The sequence below is a fragment of the Gossypium arboreum genome, chromosome 7, assembly GCF_025698485.1.
Source record: "Gossypium arboreum isolate Shixiya-1 chromosome 7, ASM2569848v2, whole genome shotgun sequence".
Lineage (NCBI taxonomy): Eukaryota > Viridiplantae > Streptophyta > Magnoliopsida > Malvales > Malvaceae > Gossypium > Gossypium arboreum.
Window position 1 is genome coordinate 79,632,146 of NC_069076.1, and position 20,372 is coordinate 79,652,517.

At 36.4% G+C, this 20,372-nt stretch overlaps 1 non-coding gene across 1 annotated transcript; it reads left to right on the plus strand.

Annotated features, from left to right (window-relative positions):
• Nucleotides 1–19,932: 19,932 nt before the first annotated feature.
• On the plus strand, nucleotides 19,933–20,038 carry LOC128295824 (small nucleolar RNA R71). Its single transcript, XR_008286373.1, has one exon. It is a non-coding gene; the product is annotated as a small nucleolar RNA R71 (small nucleolar RNA).
• The last annotated feature ends 334 nt before the right edge of the window (nucleotides 20,039–20,372 follow it).

Consider the following 20,372-nt stretch of genomic DNA (forward strand, 5'->3'; position numbering starts at 1 on the left):
AATTACCCGACGGGTTCAGGTTCCAATCCCGGGGATAATCTAGTTATGCCCGATTTGGATGACATGGCTGAAATGGATAGAGTAAAAGTTGAGTTGTCGAAACAGCTGAAAGATCGGTGCAAGTGGTTAGAGGAGAAATTTAGAGTTATGGAGAATGCTGACTATCTTTGCGGGGTTGATGCTAAGGATTTGAGATTAGTCCTAGATATAGTACTCCCACTAAAATTCAAAACTCCAGAGTTCGAAAAATATAATAGGATTAGTTGTCCTGAAGCCCATATCACAATGTTCTGCCAAAGAATGATGGGATACGTTAATAATGACCAATTGTTACTACTTCTAGGATAGTTTAGTCAAGTCGTCTGCTAAGTGGTTCAACCAACTAAGCTGTGCCAAAATTAGCTCATAGAAAGACTTGGCACAAGCTTTCATAAAATAATACAGCCATGTGACTGACATGACGCCGACAGGATTACACTGCAAAACATAGAAAAGAAGCAGAGTGAAAGCTTCAAGCAGTACGCTCAGAGATGGAGAGATGTCGCAACGCAAGTTCAACCACATTTTCTAGAGAAAGAAACGACAATGCTTTTCATAAATAGTCTGAAAGCCTCGTTCATTAATTGTATGTTGGAAAGCACTACCAAAAGCTTCTCAGATATAGTAATGTCTGGTGAGATGATTGAAAACACAGTAAGGAATGGGAAAATAGACGTAGGGGCAAATGCCAAAAGATCAACCTAGAGAAAAAAGGAAAATGAAGTGAATAACACGAACGTGTACAATAAAGGTTATTTAAAATCGATCACTGTAAGCCAATCAAGAACCGTAACAACCAACCATTAAGGCCCATCAGGGCAAGAATCTAACTCAAGGCCAAACATAGAAAAACTTCAGTTCACACCTATCTTGATGACATTTTGGGGAGTTGTATCAGAGTTTGTTCGATGCGCATGTGGTATCCCTGTTTTACTTAAAATTCATGCAACCTCCATTCCCAAAATGATATGATGCAGATGCTCAATGCGCGTACCAGGCAGGAATAACAAGGCACTCAATTGAGAATTGCACTACATTCAAAAAGTTAATTAAAAGATTCATCAAGATGGGGACCGTAAGGTTCGATGATCCATCAGGACCTAATGTGGCAGAAAATTTGTTACCCAGTCATTCAGATTAATAGGTAAACGCAATGGTAGAAGTAAAAACCCCACTAAAATGGGTTTGGAAAAAGATAATAGATGTAGGATTAATCGTTTAAAATTTAGAGGAGGGACCTAAAGGGATGAGGAGTTACTATGAGTTCCACGCTAAAGAGGGTCATGAGATCCAATAGTGCTTTGAGTTCAGGGCTCTAGTGTAAAGTCTGATGGATAATAAAGAAATCAAATTTTATGAAGATGTCAAGGGCTGATAAGGAGGAGATGTATGTACTTCAAAGGAAGGATCGACAGAGAGGGTCTACAAAGTCAACCATCTGGTGGTGATAATTTCACAACCAAGAAGCAATGAAGTTGGAGCACAATTTGCGCCGAGGGTCATAATTCAGAAACCCTTGGGTTTTCCTTACAAGGAAATCAAAATAATTCTATAAAATTATGACTAGAACGTGATGATCTCGAGAGAGGAGAACCCAGTTAACATTTTAAGACAGGATTAGGATAGGATATGGGTTTCTACACGCGCAGTGGGAGGTGTTATGATTCTACAAATACAAGAATTGAGTTCGTTAAATGAAAAGCCTTGGTGGTCGAACATAAGAAGGAAAAAATGACTAAACTTGAATCACCTGTTAATTAGCCAGTAACTTGAAAAGAGGCTAAGGAATTCTTGAAATTCTTAAAGCATAGCGAGTATAGTGTTGTAGGACAGTTACACAAATAACCAGCTGCATATCGTACTAACTTTACTCTTGAGCTTAGAGACACATCGTAGCGTGTTGATGAAAGTGTTAAATGAAACTTAAGCCGCTGATAATATCTCTGTAAACAAGCTAGGCCATCTGGTTAACAGTATAAGTGCAAATAATTTTGTCTTTTTTAATGAGGACAAAAATACCGCCATAGAGCATGGAATCCACTAAGGCTCTACATATCACTAACCGCTGCAAAAGATATACGTTTTTAGAGTGCTAATCAACAATGGATCTGTACTGAACGTCTTGTCTCTATCCATATTGAATAGGTTACCAGTAGATAGCTCTCATATGAAGACGTGCCAAAGCATAGTGAGAGCATTCAATGGTACAGAAAGGAGGGTGATGGGAAAGATTGAGATACCTCTTTTAATTGGTTCGAACACATATGAGGTAAACTTCTTGGTGATGAATATTAAGCCCTCTTATAATTTCTTGTTGTGGAGCCTTGGATTCACTCAGCTGGGGCAGTGATAAATACTGAAGAAGACATTATTGCTTCCGTAACCAGTGATGCACCATACATAGGAGCGGATGATGAGGCAATAGAAAGTTTCTTTCGATCACTGGAATTTGTGAATGCAACCTTCATTGTTGAAGAGAACAAGATCCCAATGCCTAAAATATCCAAAACTACAAGGATGGGCCTACAGCTGACGGTTGGGAAAGGAACCTTTCTCGGGAAAGGGCTTAAAAATACCTACAATGAAAGGTCGAGGAACCAATTCTGATGGATAAATAAGACCACTTTGGCTTAGGATATAAGCTAGATGCGAGGCAAAAAAAGAAAAAGTTGGAGGAGAAGCAAGAAAGGAGAAAAGCGCAACTAAGTGGGGGAGAGGTCAAGTGGGAACCGATGACCTTTCCTCATATATCCAGAATATTTGTTTCAAGAGGAACTATTTACCCTGAACGGAAGATGTCAAGAAAAGAAACTACAGAAGAAATGTTGAGAAATCTGAGCTTCAATGCCATATACAAAGAAGGAACCGGGGAAGAGAATTTATCAGACATTTGCCCTTACATACCTAGAACTGTTCTGAACAATTGGACTGCAGAAAAGATTCCTATAATTTTTAGAGCTAATTCAGAGTAATGTTCAAAACACACTTATTACTCTAAGCTTTGAAGCAATAAGAATCCTTTTGTGAAAGAGGCATATGTCCAATATCTTTATTTCAATAAAATGCATCTTTGTGTCTCATTTTGGGCAAATATTCTTTTTTTTCCATTTCAGTCATACTCATACCACACAAATAATTATTTTGAGATTCATTTTTCTTTGGGTTTTCCTTCATTCTTATAACAGATCTCTAGATATCAATGATATGAACGACGCTGCTATCGACTCAGAGTCTCCTTTTGAGTAAGATGTGTGTCTAAAAGAATCTCATGATTTTGAAGATGATCGAGATTATAACCTATCTCCTAATTTGTTAAGGATGATAGAACAAGATGAGAAACAAATCCTACCTTACAAAGGGTCAGTAGAAATTGTGAGTTTAGGAGAAGAGAAAGATGTGAAGATCGGAGCTTATATCACTGTAGAGATAAAGCGAGATCTCATTAAGTTACTCGAAGAATTCAAAGATGTCTTCGTATGGTCATATCAAGATATGCCTGGGCTAAGTACTGATATAATAATACATCAGCTCCCTATAAAGGAAGAGTGCAAGCCAGTTCAACAGAAGTTCTGAAGGATGAGGCCCGACGTCTTGCTGAAAATTAAAGAAGAGGTCAAGAAGCAATTCGACGCTGGTTTCTCACAAGAGGTTAAATACTCAGAATGGGTAGTCAATATTGTCCCTATCCCTAAAAAAGATGAGAAAGTACGAATGTGTGTAGACTATAGGGATTTAAACAAGGCCAGCCAAAACAGAATTTCTCATTCCCTCACATCAACACCTTAGTAGACAATACGACAAGTTACTCACTGTTCTCCTTCAAGAATAGTTTCTCCAGATACAACCAAATCAAAATGCATCCTGAAGATATCAAAAGGACGATATTTGTAACGATGTGAGGAGTATTTTACTACAAAGTGATGACATTTGGACTGAAAAATGTAGGAGCGACGTATCAAAGAGCCATGGTAATCTTGTTTCATGATATGATGCATAAGGAAATTGAAGTTTATGTTAATGATATGATCGCAAAGTCCCGAACAGAAGAAGAACATATACAAGTCTTAAGGAAGTTATTTTTGATGTTGAGAAAATTCCAGCTAAAGCACAATCCAGCAAAATGTACCTTTGGGGCCAGGTCAGAAAAATTGTTGGGTTTTGTAGTCAGCAAAAAGGGGATAGAGATCAACCCAGATAAATTCAGAGCTATATAGGAGTTTCCTCCACCGCACACTCAAAAAGAGGTTTGAGGTTTTTTAAAGAGATTAAATTACATCACCCGGTTTATTTCACAACTAACTAAGAAATATGACCCCAGATTTCGTCTCCTTAAGAAACATAATCCAGGTGTATAGGACGAATAATGCCAAAAAAAATTTTGACTAGGTGAAAGATTACCTGTCTAATGCTTCAGTACTGATGCCACCTAGTTTAGATAAGCCACTGATATTGTACTTAGCAGTATTTGAGAATTCTATGGGATGCGTGTTGGGCCAACATGATGAGTCAGGTAGGAAAGAAAGAGTGATATACTACATCAGCAAGAAGTTCACTGAATGTGAAACAAGATATTCGCCAATTGAGAAGTTGTGTTGTACATTAATCTGAATAACCCGAAGATTGAGACAGTACATGTTGTACTACACAAGTTGGCTGATCTCAAAAACGGACTCTCTAAAGTAAATGATAGAGTCGATTGCTCTAAATGGAAAGATGGCCTTATGGAAAATTCTACTTTTTGAATTTGATGTAGTCTACGTGAACCAGAAGTCAGTAAAATGGAGTGCAATAGTAGATTTTTTAGCAAGCAGAGCTCTAGAAGATTACGAGCCTTTGAATTTCGATTTTTCAAATGAAGATTTGATGTATGTTGTGACTACCGAAGAAGGTGCCCAAGAAGAACAACTCTGAATACTAAACTTTGATGGGGCTTCCAATGCTATGAGTAATAGAATCGGGGCAGTCTTGGTATCCCTAAATGGAGATCATTATCCCTTTACTAGTAAATTGGATTTTGATTGTACGAACCATATGGTAGAATTCGAAGCATGCATCATAGGTATCCGTGAAGCCATAGAACGCAAGATCAAAGTACTAGAGGTATATGGGGATTCCATATTAGTGATCTATCAACTTAAAGGTGAATAGGAGACAAGAGATCCCAAGTTGATCGAGTATAGAAGGCTGGTCCTAGAGTTAATTAAAGAGTTTGATAACATCACTTTCTGCTATCTTCCGCGAGATAACAATCAAATGGCTGACACCCTGGCTACCTTAGCTTCCATGATTAAAGTGAACAACTAAGAGGATGTAAAACCTATCCAGATGAGTATTGATGAGGCTTCGAGTCATTATTACAACATCGAGGAAGAAGAAAAGAATGATTACCTTTGGTACCACGATATACTACGATATGTGAAGAATCGTGAATACCCTGACCAAGCAACTGAGAATGATAAAAAGACTTTGAGAAGACTAGCCAGTGGCTATGTCTTAAATGGGGAGATCTTATACAAAAGAAGAAAATATAAGATGCTACTAAGATGTGTAGACGCTGTTAAGGCTAAGAAAACCTTGGAAGAAGTCTATGAAGGTGTCTGCGGAACACATGCTAATGGTTTTACAATGGACAGGCAAATAATGAGATTTGGATATTATTGGTCCACCATGGAAGGAGATTGCATAAGTTATGCTAAGAGATGTCATAAGTGCCAAATTTATGAGACAAAATTCATGTGCCTCCTTCACCTCTTCATGTTATGACTTCTTCATGGCCTTTTTCTATGTGAGGCATGGATGTCATTGGGCCTATCTCGCCAAAAGCTTCCAATAGACATCGATTTATCTTGGTGGTCATCGACTACTTCACTAAGTGGGTAGAAGCCGCTTCTTATGCCAATGTTACAAAGATGACAGTTAGCAAATTCTTGAAGAAAGAAATCATATGTCAGTATAGAATGCCAGAAAGGATCATATTTGACAATGCATTGAATTTGAACAACAACACGATATTAGAAGTTTGCGGTCAGTTCAAAATCAAACATCACAACTCATCACTATATTGCCCAAAAATCAATGGTGTAGTTGAGGTAGCCAATAAGAACATTAAGAAGATCGTAGGGAAAATGACTGTGACTTATAAAGATTAGCATGAGAAGTTACCATTCGCCCTCAATGCTTATCAAATGTCTGTCAGAACCTTCATCAGGCAACGCCTTTCTTTTTGGTTTATTGAATAGAGGCGATTTTTCCTATTGAAGTCAAGATTCCTTCCCTTTGAATTTTGTCAGAACTGAAGTTAGATGAAGCAGAATAGATCCAATCTTGATCAGTTGAACTTGATCGAAGAAAAGAGGCTAAGGGCTATCTGTCATGGTCAGATGTACCAAAAACTAATGATGCGAGTTATGACATAAAAGGTTTACCCCAAAGAATTCCATGATGTAGACCTAATATTAAAAAAGATCATTCTCATACAAAAGGACTTCAGAGGAAAGTGGATGCCAAACTAGAAAGGACCTTATATGGTAAAGATGGCATTTTCTAGAGAAGTACTGATTTTGACCAAGATGGCTGGCAAAAACCTGCATAACCCTGTAAATTCAGATTCAGTCAAAAGATACTTCACCTAAAAAAAAAAGATGAAATAGAGAGGCTCAGGTGAAAAATTGCAAAAGGCGCCTTGAGATGAAAGGGTTTTGAGTTAAAAACCCAAGAAAGGACAACTCAAATTTTGATCGAAGATTGAACATGTGATGGCCAGGTCTTCTCAGAAGGAAGAACGTTACATCTTGGGGCATCAACAAAGCACTCTGGACCTCTTAAACATATATCAGGCTTAAAAGGGTTATTGAAAAGTTTGTGCAGAGAAGCTCATGCTATGATATCTGGGGCACCTATTTTTCATCTTATTCATTTTCTATTTTAGCAACATTTGCTCTTTTAATTAATTCATTTATTTTGAGCTTTTCTTCTAATAAGTTTCGATCTTGTCCATTGGTACAATCTTTTTCAAGCATTTTTACATTGAAATTAAGATTAATGGACTAATAATATTCAAGTAAATTATTTCTGCATATTGCTCTGAAAGGTTTTCTAAATACTACAATGACCTGAAATAGGACCACTAGTCAAAACTAACTAAAGTTAAGAGTTAGAAATATTTGGGAAAGAATAGCTAAATTGTGATTATTTCTTCAGGTTTTTTGTCAAAAATACTAGCTAAATAATAAGGCAGGGTAATACGTCAATGATAGAACCTTGATAAACGAGAAACAATGTCAACTTATGCATTAAAAAGGGAATCATTCACCAAAAATGGCATTCTGTATGCAAATATCATTTATATATATCTAGTTGGGAGCATTTGATTCATTCTAATCATAACATCCTAATCGCTTGGCATAAATATAGGCCCATAAAATGGATTATATAGGTCATATTACCTAGAAAACGGTGTAACAGATTAGTGAAACTACAAATCCTATACCCCTAAAATTGTAGTTGGACGGATTGAGGTCACCATGGCAAATTTTATCTCCCTAAAGTTGCAGTGGAACTGATTAAAGCCACAAATCTTATCTCCCTAAAGTTGCAGTAGAGGAGATTGAATATAGCTAATCTTATTCCCCTGAAGTTGCAGTGGAACAGATTGAAGCTATAAGTCACAAACCTTATCTCCTTGAAGTTGCAGTGAAGTAGATTGAATATAGTTAATCTTATTCCCTGAAGTTACAGTGGAACAGATTGAAGCTACATGTTACAAATTTTATCTCCCTGAAGTTGCAGTTGAGCAGATTGAATACAGCGAATCTTATCTCCCTAAAGTTACAGTAGAACAGATTAAAGCTACAAGTTAAAAATCTTATCTCCTTAAAGTTACAGTGGAGCAGATTGAATATAGCGAATCTTATTTCCCTAAAGTTACAGTGGAACAGATTAAAGCGACAAGTTACAGATCTTATCTCTCTGAAGTTGCAATAGAGCAGATTGAAGTTACGAATCTTATCTCCTTAAAATTGCAGTGGAGCAGATTAAAGTGAACCTTATCTCCCTAAAGTTGTAGTGGAACAGATTGAAGCTACTAATTTTATCTCCTTGAAGTTGCAATAGAGCAGATTCAAACGACAAGATACCTCTAAAGTTGCAGTGGGTTAGAATGAGACTACTCGGAAAAGAGAAACACCAAAGAAGTCAAGATTCGGCAAGACCAGACAAAATTGGCCCTTTTTGAAGTCTTTGCTCCATTCCCGTTACACGTCAACGAGTAAAGAGGGGCAGCTATAATAGGCCATTTTTGCCCAAGCCCAAACTAAACCAAATAAAATAAAAAATTTTCAAGTCCAAACAATAACAGTCCAATTACAAAAAAAGGGAGGCCCAAATGGCCCAAACCAAAAACAAAAGGCCTAGTGGCCCAAATTATTTTACAGAAGCTAGCCAGAAACCCTAGGGTTTCTAGCGCTGCACTCCAGTTTTCACGTACACACCGCCCAAAACTCCTCGCCCTGAGACTGACATGCCTTGGCCACCATTTCACCAAAAGAGCAAGGGTCTGCCTCTACTTTCCGTTGACTCCGTCACCTACAAAAAAAGAGAAAGAAAAAAGACAGAAACAAAACAGTGGCAAGAACATTAGTATAGATAGCAGAAACAATAGAGAAAATACAAAAGAATAGTAACAAACAGTGTAACTCATGGCTATAAAGGTCAATACCCCAGTTTGTAATTTTGACAGAAAAATATACGCAAAAAAAAGTCAATCAGAAGAAATATTAAAAACTCATAATAGTTTTTAAGAAAGGTATTTATGTCGCCTTTGCATATTTTTTATTTTTTTAAAACATATCGTATATATAGAGAGATATAAATAAAAATATATATATACGAAAGGTTTTACCTTAACTGTCGTTGTCAGAAATTTCTCTGGTCTAAAAGGTGGCTGAATCTGTGGTGGTTCGCCGAAAATCTCTTCGGGGGTGATTGGGAACCGAAAGGTACCTTTGTTTGTTTTTCATTTTCTGAATTTTGGTGGGTTGTTTCAGAATTTTAGCCTCAGATCGATGCCGAGGGAAATGAAACAGCCAAAGTAGGCCCTTTTCGTGAAATTTGGCCATCGAGAACAGCGGCTGTAGTCACCGACGACTGGTGGCCGCGGCGGATTGACGGTGGATCCCTAGGCCAGATGAAGGGAAGTTGAGAGAAAAAAAGGGCTCTCAGATTTTTTTAAATTTTAAAAGTAGAAATGAAAATTTTTTGGAAGATTGTTGGCTTAAATAGATGGTATAAAACGGTGCCGTTTTGGGCCGATTTGCATACATCAAAACGGTGTCGTTTTGACTCAAACCGAGACCCAACCTGAAAGTAACTAAGATCTGTGTGTTTTCATGATCAATGGGTTATTTGTGGTCCCAACCCTTCTGCCTTTTATTTATTTTTCAATTCAGTTCTATCTATTTTTATATATTTACAAATTTTACCATATAATTTCATTTCTGTTTTATTTTGGTCCACCTGAGAAACGATGCGCATAAAGATAAGGGATATTTTCCTTTCCAGTCCCTGTCCTTTTTAGCGTGTTACATTTTAATCCTTATTAGCCTATTTTTATTATTTGCAATTTATACCCTAGTTTCATTTAAATTTCAATTAAATCCTTTATTTATTTAATTTCACCTTTTCATGTGATTTTATTATTATATATTTATTTATCTATTTATTTTTTACCTTGCTTTTTATTTTAAAATTCATATTGTTCATATTTGTACATATTGTTATATTGTCATTATTATCTCATTATTTTATTTTATTTTATTTTGTTATTTTATTATTCCTTTTATTATTTTTGGTATTTTCAAATCGTGTCTTTTCAAGCATGTGTTTTTCGTTTATTTTTAAGTTACTTTATCTATTTATTTATTATGATTATGTTATTATTATTACAGTATACCTTTATTTATTTATATTTTATCATTCCAATATTCTATCCATATAGTCATCATCACTACATCATGCATTATGTTTAAATATAATTGGCGTCTTTATACTATACCCAAATAAAAAAAATACACATAATTTAAATATTACATTTATTATTATTAAAAAAAATTAAAATTTTAAAAAATAGGGCAATGTTCCGTATTTGAAAATTCGAAAAAGTCGTGCCCTAACTTACGGGGTTTCAACTTTCTCGTTGAACCTAGATGACCGAATATCCTTTTAAAATTAAAATATATGAGATTTAATTAAATAATAAAATAAAAAACATGCTTATTTTCGAGGATTCAAGATGTCGTGTCCTAACTTATGAGATATGACCTTTTGTTACCTCGAGATAAGATACCCTTTGACATACGTTTTGATTAAAAATAATATTATGCAAAGTAGGGTCGTGTCTTAAACTCTTTTCAAAATTTCAATTTCTCGACATTAAAGACATCAAGTAATTAGTTAGGTACCAATTTTTGGCATAACAAGGGTGCTAATCATTCCTCGTGCGTAATTGACTCCTGAACCTATTTTCTGGATTTTGTAGACCAAAAAACATTGTTTTAACAAATTAAATCTCTTATTAAAACGATCAAATTTCAAAGTGACCCGATCACATCTCCTGAAAGTGATTGGTGACGACTCCATCTTCGCCTTTTTCTTTTCAAAATAAAGTTGATTTCAAAAAATGGTTTTGACATATATTATATACTATATGATATAATATAATATTATATACTATAGTAGGAGGGCTAACTTTTAAATGTACGAAAGGTATTGAGACTTAGAGCATACTTCAACTAGTGTAACAATAAACAATAATTTATGATAATAATTATTATATTATGTACTACTCTACTATTATAGTATGTGATATAGTATTATATAGTGAAATAATATATTCTATAAGTATTGATATATATAACTATTATTATATTATAGATTATAATAAAAGATATAACATAAATAGTTATGTGTAATTTAGTATATTAAAATATATGTTTATAATTATAACGAGCAATACAAAAATATTATTAAAATTTAATATCTTAATAAAATATTGTTTGTATTAAATTATATTTTGAATTGAGATTTAACTTTTATAAATTGTATTTGGGTATTGGGTTTAATTTCTTTCTATTTTGAACTTGAGATTGGGCTATAATTAGTTTATTTTGAGTTTGAGTAATAATGAGTATATTATTTGGGTTTGAGTTTACTATATATTTGAGTTTTGAATAAATATTTTAGTATAAATATTAGGTTTATAAATTTAATAAGAAATACAAAATTTTATTTAGTTGTCAATATAATATAATAATGAACAATAAAAGGTATTTTCGTCAATTCATATAATATCATAAAATAATAAATTTTATATACAATAAGCATTATAATTATTTTATATAAAATAATTTTATTAAATATATACAATTTATTCTTTTTATTAGGCAAATTTAAATTGCGTTGTCATCGTACATGTAACACCCCAAATTTCCTTATTTGGAATGTTAAATTATATCAAACAATTTAATTTAGTTTAGTGGTTGAGTGTTGTGATTATGCATTTGAGGTTTTAGGTTTAAGTCATTTCTTTTGAAATTTTATTAATTTTTGGCTCAATTCCTATCCCAGATCATTTGATTAAATCTAACCCTTTGGTCCTGTGTTTGTAGAATAGGAATTCTTTTTGTTCCTTGCCATTGGTTGGTAGTTGGGTCAGATTGAAATTCTATAAAAATCTGGTAGGTTAGGATTTGTTTAAATTATTATTTTTGTTTTGTTAAAATTATCAAAATCTCTAAATTCATTCACCAACTACACTGTTCAGTTTTTTCCTTCCCCACTCCCCTTCACGTTTTCTCTCTTTTGTTTCCCCTCACATTTCTTCTTTTCCCTCTTCTTTCTTTTCTTTTGTTTTTCTTGAATTTTCATCCAATCTTTCTTCTTGATTTGCTTCTTACCTTGCTGCCATTAAGGTTGTTATGTGACTATCTTTTTTATTCTTCATTTGCAATAGTAAATTCGAGTAAAGGTAAGCAACATTGATCCATTTTTCTAATATCAAATTTTAACTCGTTCTTGAGCAATGTTTGAATTGATTAGTGTTTAATTCTTGTTCTACACGATGATAAGTGATCTCGTGGTTTTTGATTAGGCGAAGGGCGTGAGAATCGAAATTCTCCAGCGGAGTAATTGCTGATTTTGACTCTGTTTTCTGATAAGTAAGTGCTCAACATAGCTTTAGGTATTGAATTTTTAATAAATGGATGTTATCTTGGGTGGATTCTTGAAGGTTAGTTTGTGCGATTTACTGTTTGATTGTAGGATTCCTGAGTTCCCGGTTGTGTGGTTAATCAAAATTTTCATTAGATGTGTGAAACTAACACGAAAACTCGGCTAAAACTCGGAAAAAACCCAAAAAAAAGGCTATTCTCGAAACTGCCCAAAGTCACACGGCCACGTGACAGGCCATGTGACAAACCATATGCATCACACGACTGTGTGGTTGGCTGTGTGTCAGGCCGTTTGAGCACACGGTCGTGTTTGATTACACGACCCGAATAGGTAGGCTATGTGGACCACACGGGTGTGTGGGCCCTTTTTTGCCAATTTGAAGGCCTGATTAGGGGCCGACTAAGGGACTCTAAAATTACTCCGTGGGCATTTTATAGGCTTATAAAAGTATAAAATTCGGTATGTTTGATGTGTGATATTCGTAACAGGTTTTAAATATTTATAAATGAAACATTCTTGAGACTAACTTATTATCATGATTAAGGCAAGTGTACCTATCGAAAAGTAGTATAGTTCAACAAGACCGAATTGTCGAACCCAAAGGAACTACAAGTACTAGTATTTACTTCCTTTTTATTATCTAGCCTAAAAATTAAGAGGCTTGGTTATCTAAACTAATTACTAACTAAGAATGCACAGAAAGAAAACTCGGGAAAATACTATCGGGAAAATTTGATTGATTGAGACAATACTTAAGAAAAAATCCACCTAGACTTCACTTGTTATTTGACTCTGAATTAGACGATTTATTCATTTGACTTGATCCGTAGAAATCCCTAAGTTATATTATTATCTCTCTCGAGACTAATAATGTCTAACCCTAGGTTGAATAATTGAAATCTCTTTCTAATTAACACCCTAGAATTGCATTAACTCAATCTATGGATTCCCTTATTAGGTTTCACCCTAATCCGGCAAAATCTTGTCACCCTATCTCTAGACGCGCAATCAACTCCGCTTAATTATGACAATTTTACTCTTAGACAGGGTCTGTTCCTCCTCTGAATAAGAGCGTTAACTTGAATCAATATCCTGGAATATTAAAACAAGAATTAAGAACACATAATCAAGAACAAGTCAAATGTTTATCATACAATTCATATAGTAATAACAAGATCTGTCTTAGGTTTCATTCCCCTTAGGTATTTAGGGGGTTTAGTTCATTATGAAAGAAAACATCTCAAAAGTAGAAAGATAACAAAACATAAGAAAACCCAAAACTCCTGAAGGAACTTGAAGGGAGATCTCTAGTCTTGATGATGAATCCGGCTCTTGAGATGGATCAATCGGCTTTCCCTGAGTAATTCATTGCTTCCCTACTCTGTGTCCCCTTCCTAAGTGCCTCCTCAAGTGTTTAAATAGGCTTTTGAATGCCTAAGAGCCCTAAAAATTGACCTTTTCTGAATAGGACTAAACTTGGGCTCGGCAGGGACACGCCCGTGTGTGATTACTCTAGCCCGTGGTCAAGGCTATTAAATAGGCACGGACATGTGGTCTACCTGTGTAAGTCATGCTTCGATCCTGCCAAATTGACACGGCCGTGTGACACGCTCGTGTGAGGTAGCCCAGGCCCTGTTGTTTTCCCATGTGGGTCTATTTTTTCTGTTTTCGGCCCGTTTCTTGCTCTTTTTACTCTCCTATGCTCACCTAAGTATAAAACATGAAATTAAAGGATTAAGAGCATCGAGTTCACCAAATCTAAGGAGAAATCATCCGTAAATGTGCTAAGCATGGGATAAAAATATGTATAAATTACGGTTTATCAAATACCCCCACACTTAAGCATTTGCTTGTCCTCAAGCAAAATCCTCAACTCACGATCAAAATAAATTCTTCTCAATTTATAATCCTTATCAATAATATCTCAAAATAATCCATAAGTATTTATACATTGAAAATCCAACTAAAAGTACATCAAAGTTTCAGACATTCTAATTTGAGCATTTTATCATGAAAATATAGGTGTCTCCCTTCATCTAAGTTATTACCTTGATCAAAATATCACAGAGTTTAACATCCTCACTAAAGATTCACTCAAATCACTCAAGGTGTTTAAGGATATCAATTAAAGCACTCATTAGTCAATATGAGAAGTTATTACCATAGGCTTGCTTGAAAATCAGATCTCCACCACTATATATTGAGATGATACCTCAATCAAAAAGGTCTTTAGAGGGTTGTAACATGGCTTTGGTTAGGGGGTGTGGTCACAAGCTGAAAGAAAAGGTTAGAATCGAGATTGAATTGAAAAATTACCTAGCTAAAAAAATGACTAGTCATCAGTTGAATACAAGTGAGCTTCTTTTCAGAGTATGGAATTAACACGCAAGCTTAAAAAATGGCGAATTACTACTAATATGTATGTAAGTATTGTTGTTGTTTTTTTTTAAGAACAAGTCAAATACATAGAAGAACAAAACATAGCTAAGCAATTAGTTCAAATCAAATCTCGACAAAAATAGGGATCGAATTAGCGGATTTCAACAATAATGGGTTATGGGTGCTTTTTGATGTTTAAACCTGTGAATTTCAACTCAAGATAATACCTAAACTTGGGAAAAAAAACCTAAAAGTTTTTAATTCTTCAAAAATCAACTTATCATGCTTGATTCCCTAATGTCTTAAAGTTTAAACACTTAATGCATAAATGCCTATGTTTTAATTCAAGACATATCAATAAAAATCATAAATTAATTAAAATTCATTATAATAGTGACATGAGTGATTCACGTGAGAATAAGATACAATTCAGGGATTTCTAATGATGATATAAAAGACCCCCAACACTTAAGATGTACATTGCCCTCAATGTTCAAAAATAGATATATTAAAAAAGATAGATTTATAATCATAAGATAGGGAGAGAAGTGAAACTTCCTGAATGATGAATGAATTCCTTGAACTGGAGTTTTGAAGAATAATCAGCGTGAGAGTGGAGGATGATACTCCGATGGTGGTAGAGGTTCATTAGTCCATAAGTCCTGAAGAATATTATATATGGTGGTAGCTATTATCGTGGTCGAGCAGGACATGACAGTCATGGAGAACTTTTCCTGGTGGAGCTTTTAGTTCCTATGCTATGATGAGTTTTAGAGCTCTTTATAACTGTGATAGAATCAGGAACTTTTTAGGAAATATACGGAAGCATAATTACTCGTAATGAAATAGCCAAAATTTAAAATTGTAAAATAATAATTATAAAACCTAATAAAAATAAGCTTAAAGAAAAATAAAAAGTAGTCTTAAAATAGAATAAAAGTAAAAACATAAAATAATAAATAAAAGTTTTTAAACATCTTCATCGCTAGAGGTTAGTGAGGTGGGGATGGCGATGAGATGTGGAAGTGCTGACAAATCTGCTGTAGAGTAGCATCAATATTATCGAAGCGCTGAAAACACTGTTGCTCGAATCGAGTAAGGCACTCAGAGATGTCAGCGTATGAAGCTGCAGCATGAACTGGACGAGAGGGGGGTGGTTGAGTTGGTGGATCCTCGTGACGTGGAGGGACATCATCAGGAATGTCCTTTGGGTCCTCCTCTTCGATGGACTAGGCGAGGCGGTACTAAGGAGGGTATGTGCCCCGTCGTTTCTCGATCATCCTCATACTTAGCATGCTCGAGATGCCCTGTAGGGACATCTGGCTAATGAGAGTGAGGGAGGATGATTGGGCTGCTGTGTTGAGGAGCCTGAAGTGCTGAGCCAATCGAGTTACATAAGGCCCGATAGAGATGACCCCTCTCCTGTGCCGCTCTATCTGGTGGCGAATGGCGAAGACAATAAAATAGACGAGGTCGATGACGTGCCCGTTCGCCATGCTTCGTAAGAAATAGGCGTTATGGGTGGTGACGACACCGGTACTCCCTCGTCTACTTGTCAGAGTGTGAGCCAAGATAGCGTGTAGATACCTCAAGGAAGGAGGGAGAGCCGATGCCTTGGAGCGGCTAGGATCGTAGGTAGCCGAGGCAAGGACGAGGTCCCTCCAACATTTCAAGGAGGAGTAGTGGATGTGGCGGTGGAGGGTGTCGAGGTCATTGTCGTCCATAAACTCCTCCGTGTACAACCTTAGTGCAATCCAAAACTCGGGTACGCTCAACTGGCATACTAGACCACCGAGGCGGAACTGGACTGTTCCAAGATCGTTGAAGTTAGTCATGACAGTCTGAAGATAGAACGTCGAGTAGAGTTCCAATGTAAACTCGAGATACGTCGACTCGACGATCTCAAAGAAGAGCCCCCACAGGTCAGTCGTTAGGAGGGCTCAGACCGCGTCAGCCAATTAAATCTGCTCGAGTGCGGCCAAGTTAATGCAGCGGCTCACACCTAGGGGTCGGGCCTGTAATATCTGATATAATTCCTCTTAGGGTCCCAAGGGAACCTGGAGGAATGGGTGCCTAATCTCCGTACTAGGACCCGAGGGTGACATTGCTCCTTTCCTCTTCTTCGAGGCAGGAAAAATGGTCTTCTTACCACGTGAGGACGACATTGTACCTGCATTGAAAAATCAAAGCTCAATCAATATGCCCCAAGAATAGTATGAAAATCAAGGCTAAATATGAATATTTTATGAGATTTACGTACGAAACGATAAAAACTAAAACAACTAAATATATCAAGTTAGAGGATTATGGAAATAATGAATGAATGCAAGTGAGTAGACATAAATTTCATGGAAACAAGGAAAAATAGAAGAGTATAGCATAATGGAGTAACTAAAATGATAAAAAAATTTATTAAACAAGCATTAGTATTTTACTATTCTAACTATGAATATTCAAAAATAGTTCAATATAGCAAAGGAATCATGAAATAAGCAACATATTTAGAGAAAATAGAGAGAAAAGAGTAAACAAACTCAAAAATGAAAAACTTCGGGCGTCGAAATTAGTGTTGTAGGCAGCGCACGGGCGTGGGGGTAGAGCCTGTGGAGTTGCAGCTGCTAGGGTTAGGGATTTTTGGGGAGGGAGATGATGAATAGTGAGGGGTTTATATAGATTTTAGGGCACACAGCTGTGGGACACGCCCGTATGCCCTAATTTTTTTGCCCGTGTATGTCACGAATTTTGAATTTGGGAACGTCTGACATTCGGTCCACACCCGTGTTGCTTGGGGTGTGAATGGGCATGGTCGTATCGCACGGCCGTGTCTTGCTTCCTTCACTTCTTTCACGCCCGTGTTTGTTTTGACAGTGTCAACCACGGGTGGAGGGCACGGCCATGTCGCACATCCGTGTTACATTATCAGTTTCAAAAATGGTTTCAAGGTATGGGCGTGTCTCATGCCCATGTTGTTTTGGCAGTTTCATCCACGATCATATCGCACGGCCGTGGCAACTTATTGTATCCCGTGTTGGGGAAAAATCTTACCTTATTTTCACACGACCGTATCGCACGGTCGTGTCTCCACCTATAGTGTGAGCACGGCCTAAGGTACGCCGGTGTGCCTGGCTGTGTGGATGGGAAAACCCTGTGTTTCAAGACTTAGTTAATAGGTTAGATGTGAAAAACTAGAATTTAAATAAGTCATTATTGTTAATGCTCAGGTTGCTTCCCGAGAAGCGCTTATTTATAGTCTTAAGCTGGACTTACCTCTCTTCTGCATGGTCAAGGTGGTGCGAGGAGTTTACACTCCTCATCTCTGCTATCAACTTTATCAATATAAGATTTAAGACGAGTATTGTTTACCTTAAAAGTACTGAATTTGGGATGAATTACCTCGACTGTACCATATGGGAAAATACTGAGTACCGTAAGAGGAATTTCTTTATTAGGTTTAGAAGTGGTAATGCGAGGATCTGTTGCATCTAACAGTACTTTGCCTCTAACATTAAGTTGATTTGGTGAGGTATTGAGCTCGTCTTAGCTTGGTTTCAGTTTATTGGGTGTTCTCAGTTTTTGTGTCTACCATTTATCTAACTCCTCGATTTGTAGCCTTCGTTCTTCATAGGTAGGTCCTTTGTTGTTGGTTGAAGATAGCTCATATGCGTTCTTCATAACTGTTTCCTGCACAAAGGGTTTCACCACATGATCAGTACTAGTAGAATAATTTATACAACCACCTTCAATTTTTGATGTGTTACTCAAATTACGAGCTTGAAGGGTGATTGTTTCGTCTCTCACATGAAGTGTAAGTTCTCCTGTGCCAACATCAATAATGGTTCTAGCAGTCGCTAAAAAGGGTTTTCCTAAAATTAAAGGTGCGTTACTATCCTCTTCCATGTCTAGAATAACAAAGTCTACTGGGTATATAAATTTATCGATCTTAACAAGAACATCTTCAATGATACCCCTAGGAAATCTAATGGTTTTATCAGCCAATTGAATGCTCATCCTAGTTTGTTTGGGTTTCCTAAGACCTAGTTGTTCAAACTTTTATAAGGCATAACATTAATTCTTGCCCCTAAGTCAGCCAATGCACGATGAAAATCTAAACTACCAATTAAACAAGGAATCATAAAACTCCCTGGACCCTTCAATTTGTTGGGTAGCTTATTCTGTAATATGGCTAAGCAAACTGCATTCAACTCCACATGCGACGCCTCATCCAACTTTCGTTTATTTGTTAAAAGCTCCTTTAAGAATTTGACTACGTTTGGCATCTACGAAAGAACTTCAATAAACGGTAAATTACTATGTAACTTTTTTTAATAATTTAAGGAATTTATCGAATTATTCTTCTGTGCAGTCTTTACTTGTCACTTTTAGGTATGGCACGTGAGGTTTGTATTATTTACTTACTGGTTTTAGGTCATTGTGGCCTACCTCATTCTTACCTTTGCTTACCATTTAGGTCATTGTGGCCTACCTCATTCTTACCTTTGCTTACCACCGTTTCTGGCCTTAGTTTTGCAACTAACCCTTCCTCATCTTGAATTGCAATCGCATTGAGTTGCTCCATTTTGTTAGATTCAGTGTTGCTTGGTAGACTACCTTGTGGTCATTCAGAAATCAACTTGGCGAGCTGCCCAATCTGAGTTTCAAGCCCCTAGATTGATGCTTGTTGATTTTTAAGTGCTGTCTCGGTATTCTGAAAACGAGTTTCTGACACTGAGATGAATTTTGTTAGCATCTCCTCAAGGTTTGGCTTTTTCTCTTGTTGGTAGAGTGGTTGTTGGAAACTCGGAGGATGTTATGGCCTTTGATTTCCTTGACCGCCCCAAAAAAATCGGGATGGTTCCTCCAACCAGCATTATAAGTGTTACTATACTGTTATTTTGGGGTCTAGAGTTATTGTTACCCATATATTGGACTTGTTCCTCCTCGATGCTAGGGTTGAAGGGTTGATATTCTGTGTATGCTCCTCCATTCGAATCGCACCTCATCACTGGATGTACCTGAGTAGAACCACACAAACCGTCAATCTTTTTATTTAAGAGTTCTACTCGGTTAGATAGTGTAGTAACTGCGTCGAGGTTGAAAACACCGGCTGCTTTCGTTGGCTTTATTCTCATAACTTACCACTGATAGTTATTCAGTGACATCTCCTTAACAAATTCGTAAGCCGCCTCAGGTGTCTTATTATTGATAGTTCCTCCAGCGGATGCATCAATCATCTGCCGAGTCAAAGGATTCAGGCCATTATGAAACGTTTGAACTTGTAGCCAAAGCGGTAACCCATGGTGAGGGCATCTTCTCAAAAGGTCCTTGTATCTCTCCCATGCATCGTAGAATGTTTCTAAATCCATCTGCACAAAAGAAGAGATATCATTATGTAATTTGGCTATTTTAGCTAGTGGAAAATATTTTAATAAAAACTTTTCGGTCATCTGTTCCCAAGTAGTTATTGACCCTTGTGGTAACGAGTTCAACCATTGTTTAGCCTTATTCCTTAACGAAAAGGGAAAAAACCGAAAGTGAATGGCTTAATCAAAAACGCCATTAATTTTAAAGGTATCGCAAAATTCTAGGAAATTTGCCAAGTGAGCGTTGGGATCCTCGTCCTGCAAACCATCAAACTGAATAAACTGTTGTATCATTTGAATTGTGTTAGGTTTCAGTTCAAAATTATTTACAGCAATAGCAGGTCTAACTATACTTGACTCAGTTCCTGT